The 8855-nt window shown below is 53.9% G+C and overlaps 1 long non-coding RNA gene across 1 annotated transcript; it reads right to left on the bottom strand.

The window, feature by feature from the left end:
• Positions 1 to 1210: 1210 nt before the first annotated feature.
• Positions 1211 to 5154, bottom strand: LOC142908305 (uncharacterized). The gene is made up of 2 exons (XR_012931672.1): positions 4552 to 5154; positions 1211 to 2960 (listed from the first exon to the last, which is right to left on the bottom strand). It is a non-coding gene; the product is annotated as an uncharacterized LOC142908305 (long non-coding RNA).
• Positions 5155 to 8855: the final 3701 nt, after the last annotated feature.

An 8855-nucleotide genomic window follows, 5' to 3' on the forward strand; every position in this document is an offset into this window, starting at 1 on the left:
CAACCACGTGGGGTAAAAAAAAAATTGCGTGCGGGAGTGGTGACGAGAGGTTTACCGCACAGCCTGCGCCACCCACAGGATTGGCTGGGTCGGTGGGAGCTCGGTACAACAACGCCGCCAACCCACGGAAGCGGCTACAAAACGCACAACGGAGGAAGAGGGAGGGAGGGGGGGGGTTGGCAAGGGCAGACGGGAGCAGCTGCGCAAACTTCCCGTGGCCGAGCAGCGGCAGTTGCAGAGGGCGGTGGACCGTGGCCGGGCGGTGGACAGTATAGCGGCGTTGCGGCCGCGGGGCGGAGGCGGTGGGCGCGTTGCGATGGCCGAGCGCGACGTTTGTGACCCGGCGACAGATTTCGCGGCGGCAAGGGGATCCTTGTGCGAGCGAGCCCGCCCCGGCGCATCCGCTTCGCGTCTCCCCGGACGATGTGCCGCCCTCCCCTTTCTCTCCCCTCGGAGCAATCTGCGCAGAACACCAGGCCGATAAAGAGTTGTCGCTTCACAATGCTCCCCACCCACCCCCCCCTAATAAGCACACCAAAGAGCGCAATGCAAGCAAGCTGCTGCATGCCTCGTCAGAATGGCAGTGGAGGGGGGTGGGTCTTCCCGAGCCTTGCCCCAAGTCTCTTAAGCGGTTGCATTTTAACGAATCGCTTCAGAAATCCAACGCAATTTCCACGTTCGTAAAAAAAAAAGTCAATCGTTAAATCTTTCCAGAAGTGGGGGGGGGGGGGGCCGCCCCCCTTCGAGAAGCGCTTGCGGAAGCACGTTTAAGTTTGGGAAAATTTACTTCAAATTCCTCTACAATTTGTCGAGCGTCGATTTGTCCAATCGTTAATTTTCCGGAACCTTCCAGACGCCACACAAATGCGCATTTGCCAGGGGTTTTTTTTTTTACGTTGCCAAACCGACGTGAAGCGGCCGCGATGACGACCCCGTAATGAGTTTTTCGTGGAGACTTTTCATCCCGGCGGATTTAAAAAAAAAATCTCTGCAAATTCGTCCGTTTTTCAAATGTTCCAGGAGCAGTGAACGCAACCTTTCGACGGGTTATTCCAGGCTGCAACTTTCCAAGGGAGGGGGTTTTCTTTCTCTCTCCCCGCCTCGCTCGCACTTTGCTTCCACCACCACCCCACACCAACCCCACAACTCGCCCAACCCACACAAGACGACATGATCTTGGGGGAGGTTGAGCAGAAAAACAGAGCACAACTTTTGGTTTTGGCATCTCGCAGCATTCCTCGCTTTATTTCCTCTTCGCTGTTGTTTCATGGGGTGGGTTGGGGGGGGGGGGGTTTGGGGAGAAAAACACGACGGGGGTTTTTATTTCACGATGCTTGACACAACAACAAAATAAAAAAACTCGTCCACATTTCCTTCATGGGTTGGGTTCATCGGGTCGTAAAAGCGGTCGTGTTGGGAGGGTTTTGCGGGGAGGAGAAAGGGCGAGTTAAACAGGCCCCCCTGCAGGGTGGGGGCTGGTATAGGAACATTGGGGATTTTTTGCGCAATTTCACGACATTGTCACGCATTCCTGGTCTCTCTGCGCCGTCCATTGCTGATTTTACACCCCAACAAGCACGAGATTTCAACTTCGTTAAAGTATTGAAAGGGGACGGACACATTAATCTTATTGCAGGCTGGTACACTCGGTTTACAACTTAGTTCCTACCAGTGTAACCTGTTACGTTACACGAACCTACACAGCCCCCCGTCTTGAACCGTACACATACACAGACCTGCGACTCAACGCACAAGGGCTCCCAGTCTCTCCCGCCAGGCACAACCCAACTCCCTCCCAGAGAAACAAACACGACTGACCTGGGGGGGGGGGGGGGGTCACAAAAACCGAGTTGGGAGAGCTTCCGTAAAAGTATTTTTTTGACTTTAAAAAAAATCCGGTTGCCCTAAAAGCCAACCCCCACCTCCCCCCAAACCCACCACAGTCACAAACACCGGCAAACCAACAACACCACCACCACCATCACCGGACGTGGGCCACACGGGAAAAAAAGTGCTTTGGTTGGGATAACACAAAACTTAAAACCGAATAACCGAGAACGCACGTTTAACCCCCCCCAACCCACCACCCGTTTAATTTTGTACATTTCGCTTGGAGCGCAACACCACGAGAGGACCCTCAACGCCGCCGCCTCGCTACACAAAGCACGGCGGCGGGGGGGGAGGGGGGTCCGAAACCGATTCAGCCGATGACCGCACGTCGCAGCGAAAAACAGGCCCCCCCCCTGCAGGGTGGGGGGGGGGCTGGTATAGGAACATTGGGGAATTTTGCGCAACTTCACGACATTGGCACGCATTCCTGGTTACGCGACATTCCAAATGTTGGGTGCCAGTAAGACACGTTCAAGTCTCTCTGCGCCGCCCATTTGCTGATTTTACACCCCAACAAGCACGAGATTTCAACTTCGTTAAAGCATTGAAAGGGGACGGACGGACACATTAATCTTATTGCAGGCTGGTACAATCAGTTAACAACTTAGTTCCTATTCTTAGTTTTTTCGGTAAAGTCACGTTGAAGAGAAACAACAAAATAACAAAATATATATAAAAAAATTCGACACACCTGATGATGACCGTTTGAGTTATGGTCGAAACGTCGTGAGAATTTTTTTATATATATTTTGTTATTTTGTTGTTTCTCTTCAACGTGACTTTACCGAAAAAACTAAGAATATGAATTACTGCAGTCACGAAAGCTTTAAATCAAAACTTAGTTCCTACCAGTAAAATGCCACATCGTCTAAAGTCTAAACAAAGACACGTGTGTGTGGGGGGAAGGGAGGGAGGAGCGACTTGAGCAAAGGTTTTTTAAAAAAAAAATTTCGGCGTTACGCTTTGGCAGACAAAGAAACCGAAGGTACGTCACCCTTATCCAACGCTTGCTGGCATCGAGGGGGAGGGGGGATGTGTGGGGGAGGGGGGCGCCTTGCAAGTCGAGACACCTAGAGGGGACACAAAGCGGATTAAGACTTTTGAGTGAAGGTGAAAAGGTGCAGGCCAACCTCATCAGCAACCACCCACCAGCACCCAACCCCCCCCCACCCAACCCCCCCCCACCACCCAACCCCCCCCCCCACCACCCAACCCCCCACCCACCTCCTCCCCCACCCAGCCAAGTGGGGGGAGACCAACAGCCAAGGGGGAGGAGCGTAACAGCCAAGTGGGGGGGGTTATCAACAGCTAAGGGGGAGGAGCCTAACAGACACGTGGGGGGTGTTAACAGCCAAGGGGGAGGGGCATAACGGCCAAGTGGGGGGGGTTATCAACAGCTAAGGGGGAGGAGCCTAACAGACACGTGGGGGTGTGTTAACAGCCAAGGGGGAGTGGCGTAACGGCCAAGTGCGGGGGTTGGGGAAATCAACAGCTAAGGGGGAGGAGCCTAACAGACACGTGGGGGCGTTTTAACAGCCAAGGGGGAGGGGCGTAACGGCCAAGTGCGGGGGTTGGGGAGATCAACAGCTAAGGGGGAGGAGCCTAACAGACACGTGGGGGTGTGTTAACAGCCAAGGGGGAGGGGCGTAACGGCCAAGTGCGGAAGTTGGGGAGATCAACAGCTAAGGGGGAGGAGCCTAACTGACACGTGGGGGCGTGTAACAGCCAAGGGGGAGGGGCGTAACGGCCAAGTGCAGGGGTTGGGGAGATCAACAGCTAAGGGGGAGGAGCCTAACAGACACGTGGGGGCGTGTTAACAGCCAAGGGGGAGGGGCGTAACGGCCAAGTGCGGGGGTTGGGGAGATCAACAGCTAAGGGGGAGGAGCCTAACTGACACGTGGGGGCGTGTAACAGCCAAGGGGGAGGAGCTTGTGCGGGCGGTAGGAGAGGGGTGAAGACGGAGGCCATTTTGAGAGCGAGCGGCCATTTTGTTGGACTTCAGCCGCCATCTTACGGCTCTAAAAAAAAATTCTTTAAAACTCTTAATATTTTTAAAAAACTTACAAGATAGCGATTTAGCTACGCCTACTTTAAATACAGCCGTTCGGGGTGGGTCCAAGCCCGTAAGATCAAAAGTAAAAAAAATATAAAAAAAATTCCCCTCACGGTCGCATTAATTAAGCCCGCATATAAACAAACCCATCACAACACGGCATATATACACTTAGCGCCTTAAGTACCGAGTTATAGACACGCACGTATATAACATACCACACTAGTCGCGATATAATTCTCAGAAAAATATCCCCCCCCCCTCCCAATTATTTAACCGTTAACGACTTTAAATAAAAGCCAAAACTAAAAATCTTACGGGGGGGGGGGGAGTTAGTCAAGCTTTGACGGCGTACCGAAGCGTTCGCAACGATGGCTCAAGGACAGCCAATACACCTTCCAAAGCTTTCTATTACACAATTCATAAACACTTCTATTTATAAATCTTACTAAGCTTTGACGGCGTACAGAGAGCAACGCCTTCGCAACGAACGCCTAACAATTTTTTTTAACTCCATACACCTTCCAAAGCTTTACGTTTATATATTTGTAAATATATTAATCTTTTTTTAATAAAGATTAATATATTAATATATTTTAATATCTTACCAGGAGCGCTGTTTTGACGTTCTAAAGATCTTCAATGTCTTCACCACCAGCGCCGCCGTTGACTGTGAGCTGTGACGCGGCGCGCTCCGCTTTTATAGCCCCGACCTCATCACGCCGCCACTTCCGGTCGCGTGTCCATCCGCGCAGAAAAAGTAGTGCGGAGGGTTTTTTTGGTGTTTTTTTTTTAAAGTTCCGTCTCCTTTCGTGAATAACGGAGGAGATCGATAACAGAATCGTCGGCGACTGTTCCACTGCGCTGAGAAATTGCGATCAGCGGTTGGAAGAGGATTTGGGGGGAGAAAATTTTAAATTTTAAATCTCGGCTGTTATTTTTTTTGTACTTAAAACTTTTATTTTTTTAAACGTATTATTTTTTTTCTTTTTATTATTTGCATGCCGTTTTATTATTTGAATTTTTGTATTTTATTTCGACATCTTCGCTTTTTTTGTTTTCTATTTACCGTACGCGACTTTACCGAAAGAACCAAGATTCTCTGGTGTTATTGTTTTGCGCGAACCCGTCCCACCAGGCGGAGTGATATCGCGAGTGGTGGTGGGGGGTGATGCGGTGCTGGAATTTTCCAGTCTCGACCGGAACGAGGGGCGGGGATTTGGTGGGGAGTGGAGGGGGGGGCAGAAGGGGGGGCGGGGGGAGTGGGGGGCGGGGGGAGTGGGGGGCGAGGGGAGTGGGGGGCAGAAGGGGGAGTGGGGGGTGGGGGGAGTGGGGGGGGGAAGTGGGAGAGATAGGGGGGGGTAGTGGGGGTGGATGTAGTGGGGGGGGGTAGTGGGGGAGATAGTGGGGGGAGGGTAGTGGGGGGGGTAGTGGGGGAGATAGTGGGGGGAGGGTAGTGGGGGGGTTGTGTTGGGGGTAGTGGGGGGAGTAGTGAGGGAGTAGTGGGGGGGGGGTAGTGGGGGGAGGGGTAGTGTGGGTGGATGTAGTGGGGGTGGTAGTGTGGGGGTAGTGGGGGGGTAGTGGGGGTGGATGTAGTGGGGGGGTTGTGTTGGGGGTTGTGTTGGGGGTATTGGGGGGAGTAGTGAGGGAGTAGTGGGTGGGGGTAGTGGGGGGGAGGGTAGTGGGGGTGGATGTAGTGGGGGGGGGGTAGTGGAGGGGGTAGTGGGGGGGTAGTGGGGGGTAGTGGGGGGGGGTAGTGGGGGTGGATGTAGTGGGGGGGGTAGTGGGGGGGGTAGTGGGGGTGGATGTAGTGGGGGTGGATGTAGTGGGGGGGGGGGTAGTGGGGGGGGCGGCATGTGAGACCCCCCCCCCCCGCGTCCTTGAGCTAACCCCCTAGGTGAATCTTGGTGATTTCCACACCGCGAGTTTCACCCAACGTTGGCTCAACGTTCGCATGCGGTGGACCCAACGTTGGGAGGTGGTTGGGCTCTCCCCCCTGAGTGAGTGGGTGAGTGACTGGATGGGTGAGTGGGTGAGTGAGTGAGTGGATGAGTGGGTGGGTGAGTGGGTGGGTGAGTGGGTGGGTGACTGGATGGGTGAGTGGGTGAGTGAGTGGGTGAGTGGGTGGGTGACTGGATGGGTGAGTGGGTGGGGGAGTGGGTGGGTGGGTGGGTGAGTGGGTGAGTGAGTGAGTGGGTGAGTGAGTGACTGGATGGGTGAGTGGGTGAGTGGGTGAGTGAGTGGGTGAGTGACTGGATGGGTGAGTGGGTGAGTAAGTGAGTGAGTGGGTGAGTGAGTGGGTGGGTGAGTGAGTGGCTGGATGGGTGAGTGAGTGAGTGGGTGAGTGAGTGACTGGATGGGTGAGTGAGTGAGTGGGTGAGTGGGTGGGGGAGTGGGTGAGTGGGTGGGGGAGTGGGTGGGTGAGTGAGTGAGTGGGTGAGTGAGTGAGTGACTGGATGGGTGAGTGAGTGAGTGAGTGACTGGATGGGTGAGTGAGTGGGTGAGTGAGTGGGTGAGTGGGTGAGTGAGTGGGTGAGTGAGTGGATGAGTGGGTGAATGAGTGAGTGACTGGATGGGTGAGTGGGTGGGTGAGTGAGTGAGTGGGTGGGTGAGTGAGTGACTGGATGGGTGAGTGAGTGAGTGGGTGAGTGAGTGAGTGGGTGAGTGGGTGGGTGAGTGGGTGAGTGAGTGGGTGGGTGAGTGAGTGAGTGGGTGAGTGGGTGAGTGAGTGAGTGGGTGGGTGAGTGGGTGAGTGAGTGAGTAGATGAGTGGGTGAGTGAGTGACTGGATGGGTGAGTGGGTGGGTGAGTGGGTGAGTGAGTGAGTGAGTGGGTGTGTGGGTGGGTGAGTGGGTGAGTGACTGGATGAGTGGGTGAGTGGGTGAGTGGGTGGGTGAGTGAGTGAGTGACTGGATGAGTGGGTGAGTGGGTGGGTGAGTGAGTGAGTGGGTGAGTGAGTGGGTGAGTGAGTGAGTGACTGGATGGGTGAGTGAGTGAATGGGTGAGTGAGTGACTGGATGGGTGAGTGAGTGAGTGGGTGAGTGAGTGACTGGATGGGTGAGTGAGTGACTGGATGGGTGAGTGGGTGAGTGAGTGAGTGGGTGAGTGAGTGAGTGACTGGATGGGTGAGTGGGTGGGTGAGTGGGTGGGTGAGTGGGTGAGTGAGTGAGTGAGTGGGTGAGTGAGTGGGTGAGTGAGTGAGTGGGTGAGTGACTGGATGAGTGGGGTGAGTGGGTGGGTAAGTGGATGAGTGAGTGACTGGATGAGTGGGTGGGTGAGTGGGTGGGTGAGTGAGTGAGTGGGTGAGTGAGTGAGTGGGTGAGTGAGTGAGTAAGTGACTGGATGGGTGAGTGAGTGAGTGGGTGAGTGAGTGACTGGATGGGTGAGTGAGTGAGTGGGTGATTGGGTGGGTGAGTGGGTGAGTGAGTGAGTGAGTGGGTGAGTGAGTGAGTGACTGGATGGGTGAGTGAGTGGGTGAGTCATTGAGTGAATGGGTGAGTGAGTGAGTGGGTGAGTGAGTGAGTGACTGGATGGGTGAGTGGGTGGGTGAGTGGGTGGGTGAGTGAGTGGGTGAGTTAGTGAGTGAGTGGGTGAGTGACTGGATGAGTGGGTGAGTGGGGTGAGTGGTTGGGTAAGTGGGTGAGTGAGTGAGTGACTGGATGAGTGAGTGAGTGGGTGAGTCATTGAGTGAGTGGGTGAGTGAGTGAGTGAGTGGGTGAGTGAGTGAGTGACTGGATGGGTGAGTGGGTGAGTGGGTGGGTGAGTGGGTGAGTGAGTGAGTGGGTGAGTGAGTGGGTGAGTGAGTGAGTGAGTGGGTGAGTGACTGGATGAGTGGGTGAGTGGGGTGAGTGGTTGGGTAAGTGGGTGAGTGAGTGAGTGAGTGACTGGATGAGTGAGTGAGTGGGTGAGTCATTGAGTGACTGGGTGAGTGGGTGAGTGAGTGGGTGAGTGGGTGAGTGAGTGAGTGGGTGAGTGAGTGAGTGGGTGAGTCATTGGGTGAGTCATTGGGTGAGTCATTGGGTGAGTCATTGGGTGAGTGGGTGAGTGAGTGGGTGAGTGAGTGAGTGGGTGAGTGAGTGAGTGGGTGAGTCATTGGGTGAGTCATTGGGTGAGTCATTGGGTGAGTCATTGGGTGAGTGGGTGAGTGAGTGGGTGAGTGAGTGAGTGGGTGAGTCATTGAGTGACTGGGTGAGTGGGTGAGTGAGTGGGTGAGTGGGTGAGTGAGTGAGTGGGTGAGTGAGTGAGTGGGTGAGTGAGTGAGTGGGTGAGTGGGTGAGTGAGTGAGTGGGTGAGTGAGTGAGTGGGTGAGTGAGTGAATACATAAATCAGTCTACTCACAGCACTAGCCTCAGGACAACCCTGTGTGCCCTTCTGTATTCCCATGGTAACCCCCCCCCCCCCCCAATACTCGGTAACCATGGTAAACAATGACGTCATTGGCCTAAAAACAACAGCTATAATAAGCCACGTGCTATTGTATAGTTCGACTGGTAAAATGTTAATTAGTTAGCATGCTTAAGCAGTTAAAAATGCTTCGCTTGAATAGAGATTGTGTTTATCCGTTACTCAATTGCTACTGATAGTGTAGCTTTGCAGACGTGAACTACATTGCTTAAACACAGCACCATAGACTCAGCACTGCTACCCATAGACTCAGCACTGAGACCCATAGACTCAGCACTGAGACCCATAGACTCAGCACTGAGACCCATAGACTCAGCACTGTCACCCACAGACTCAGCACTGCTAGCCATAGACTCAGCACTGCTACCCACAGACTCAGCACTGCTACCCATAGACTCAGCACTGAGACCCATAGACTCAGCACTGAGACCCATAGACTCAGCACTGCTACCCATAGACTCAGCACTGCTACCCATAGACTCAACACTGCTACCCATAGACTCAGCACT

Source organism: Petromyzon marinus (genome assembly GCF_048934315.1).
Source record: "Petromyzon marinus isolate PM22_M1 ecotype Great Lakes invasive population chromosome 78 unlocalized genomic scaffold, UKy_Petmar_22M1.pri1.0 chr78_unloc.2, whole genome shotgun sequence".
NCBI classification, from domain to species: domain Eukaryota; kingdom Metazoa; phylum Chordata; class Hyperoartia; order Petromyzontiformes; family Petromyzontidae; genus Petromyzon; species Petromyzon marinus.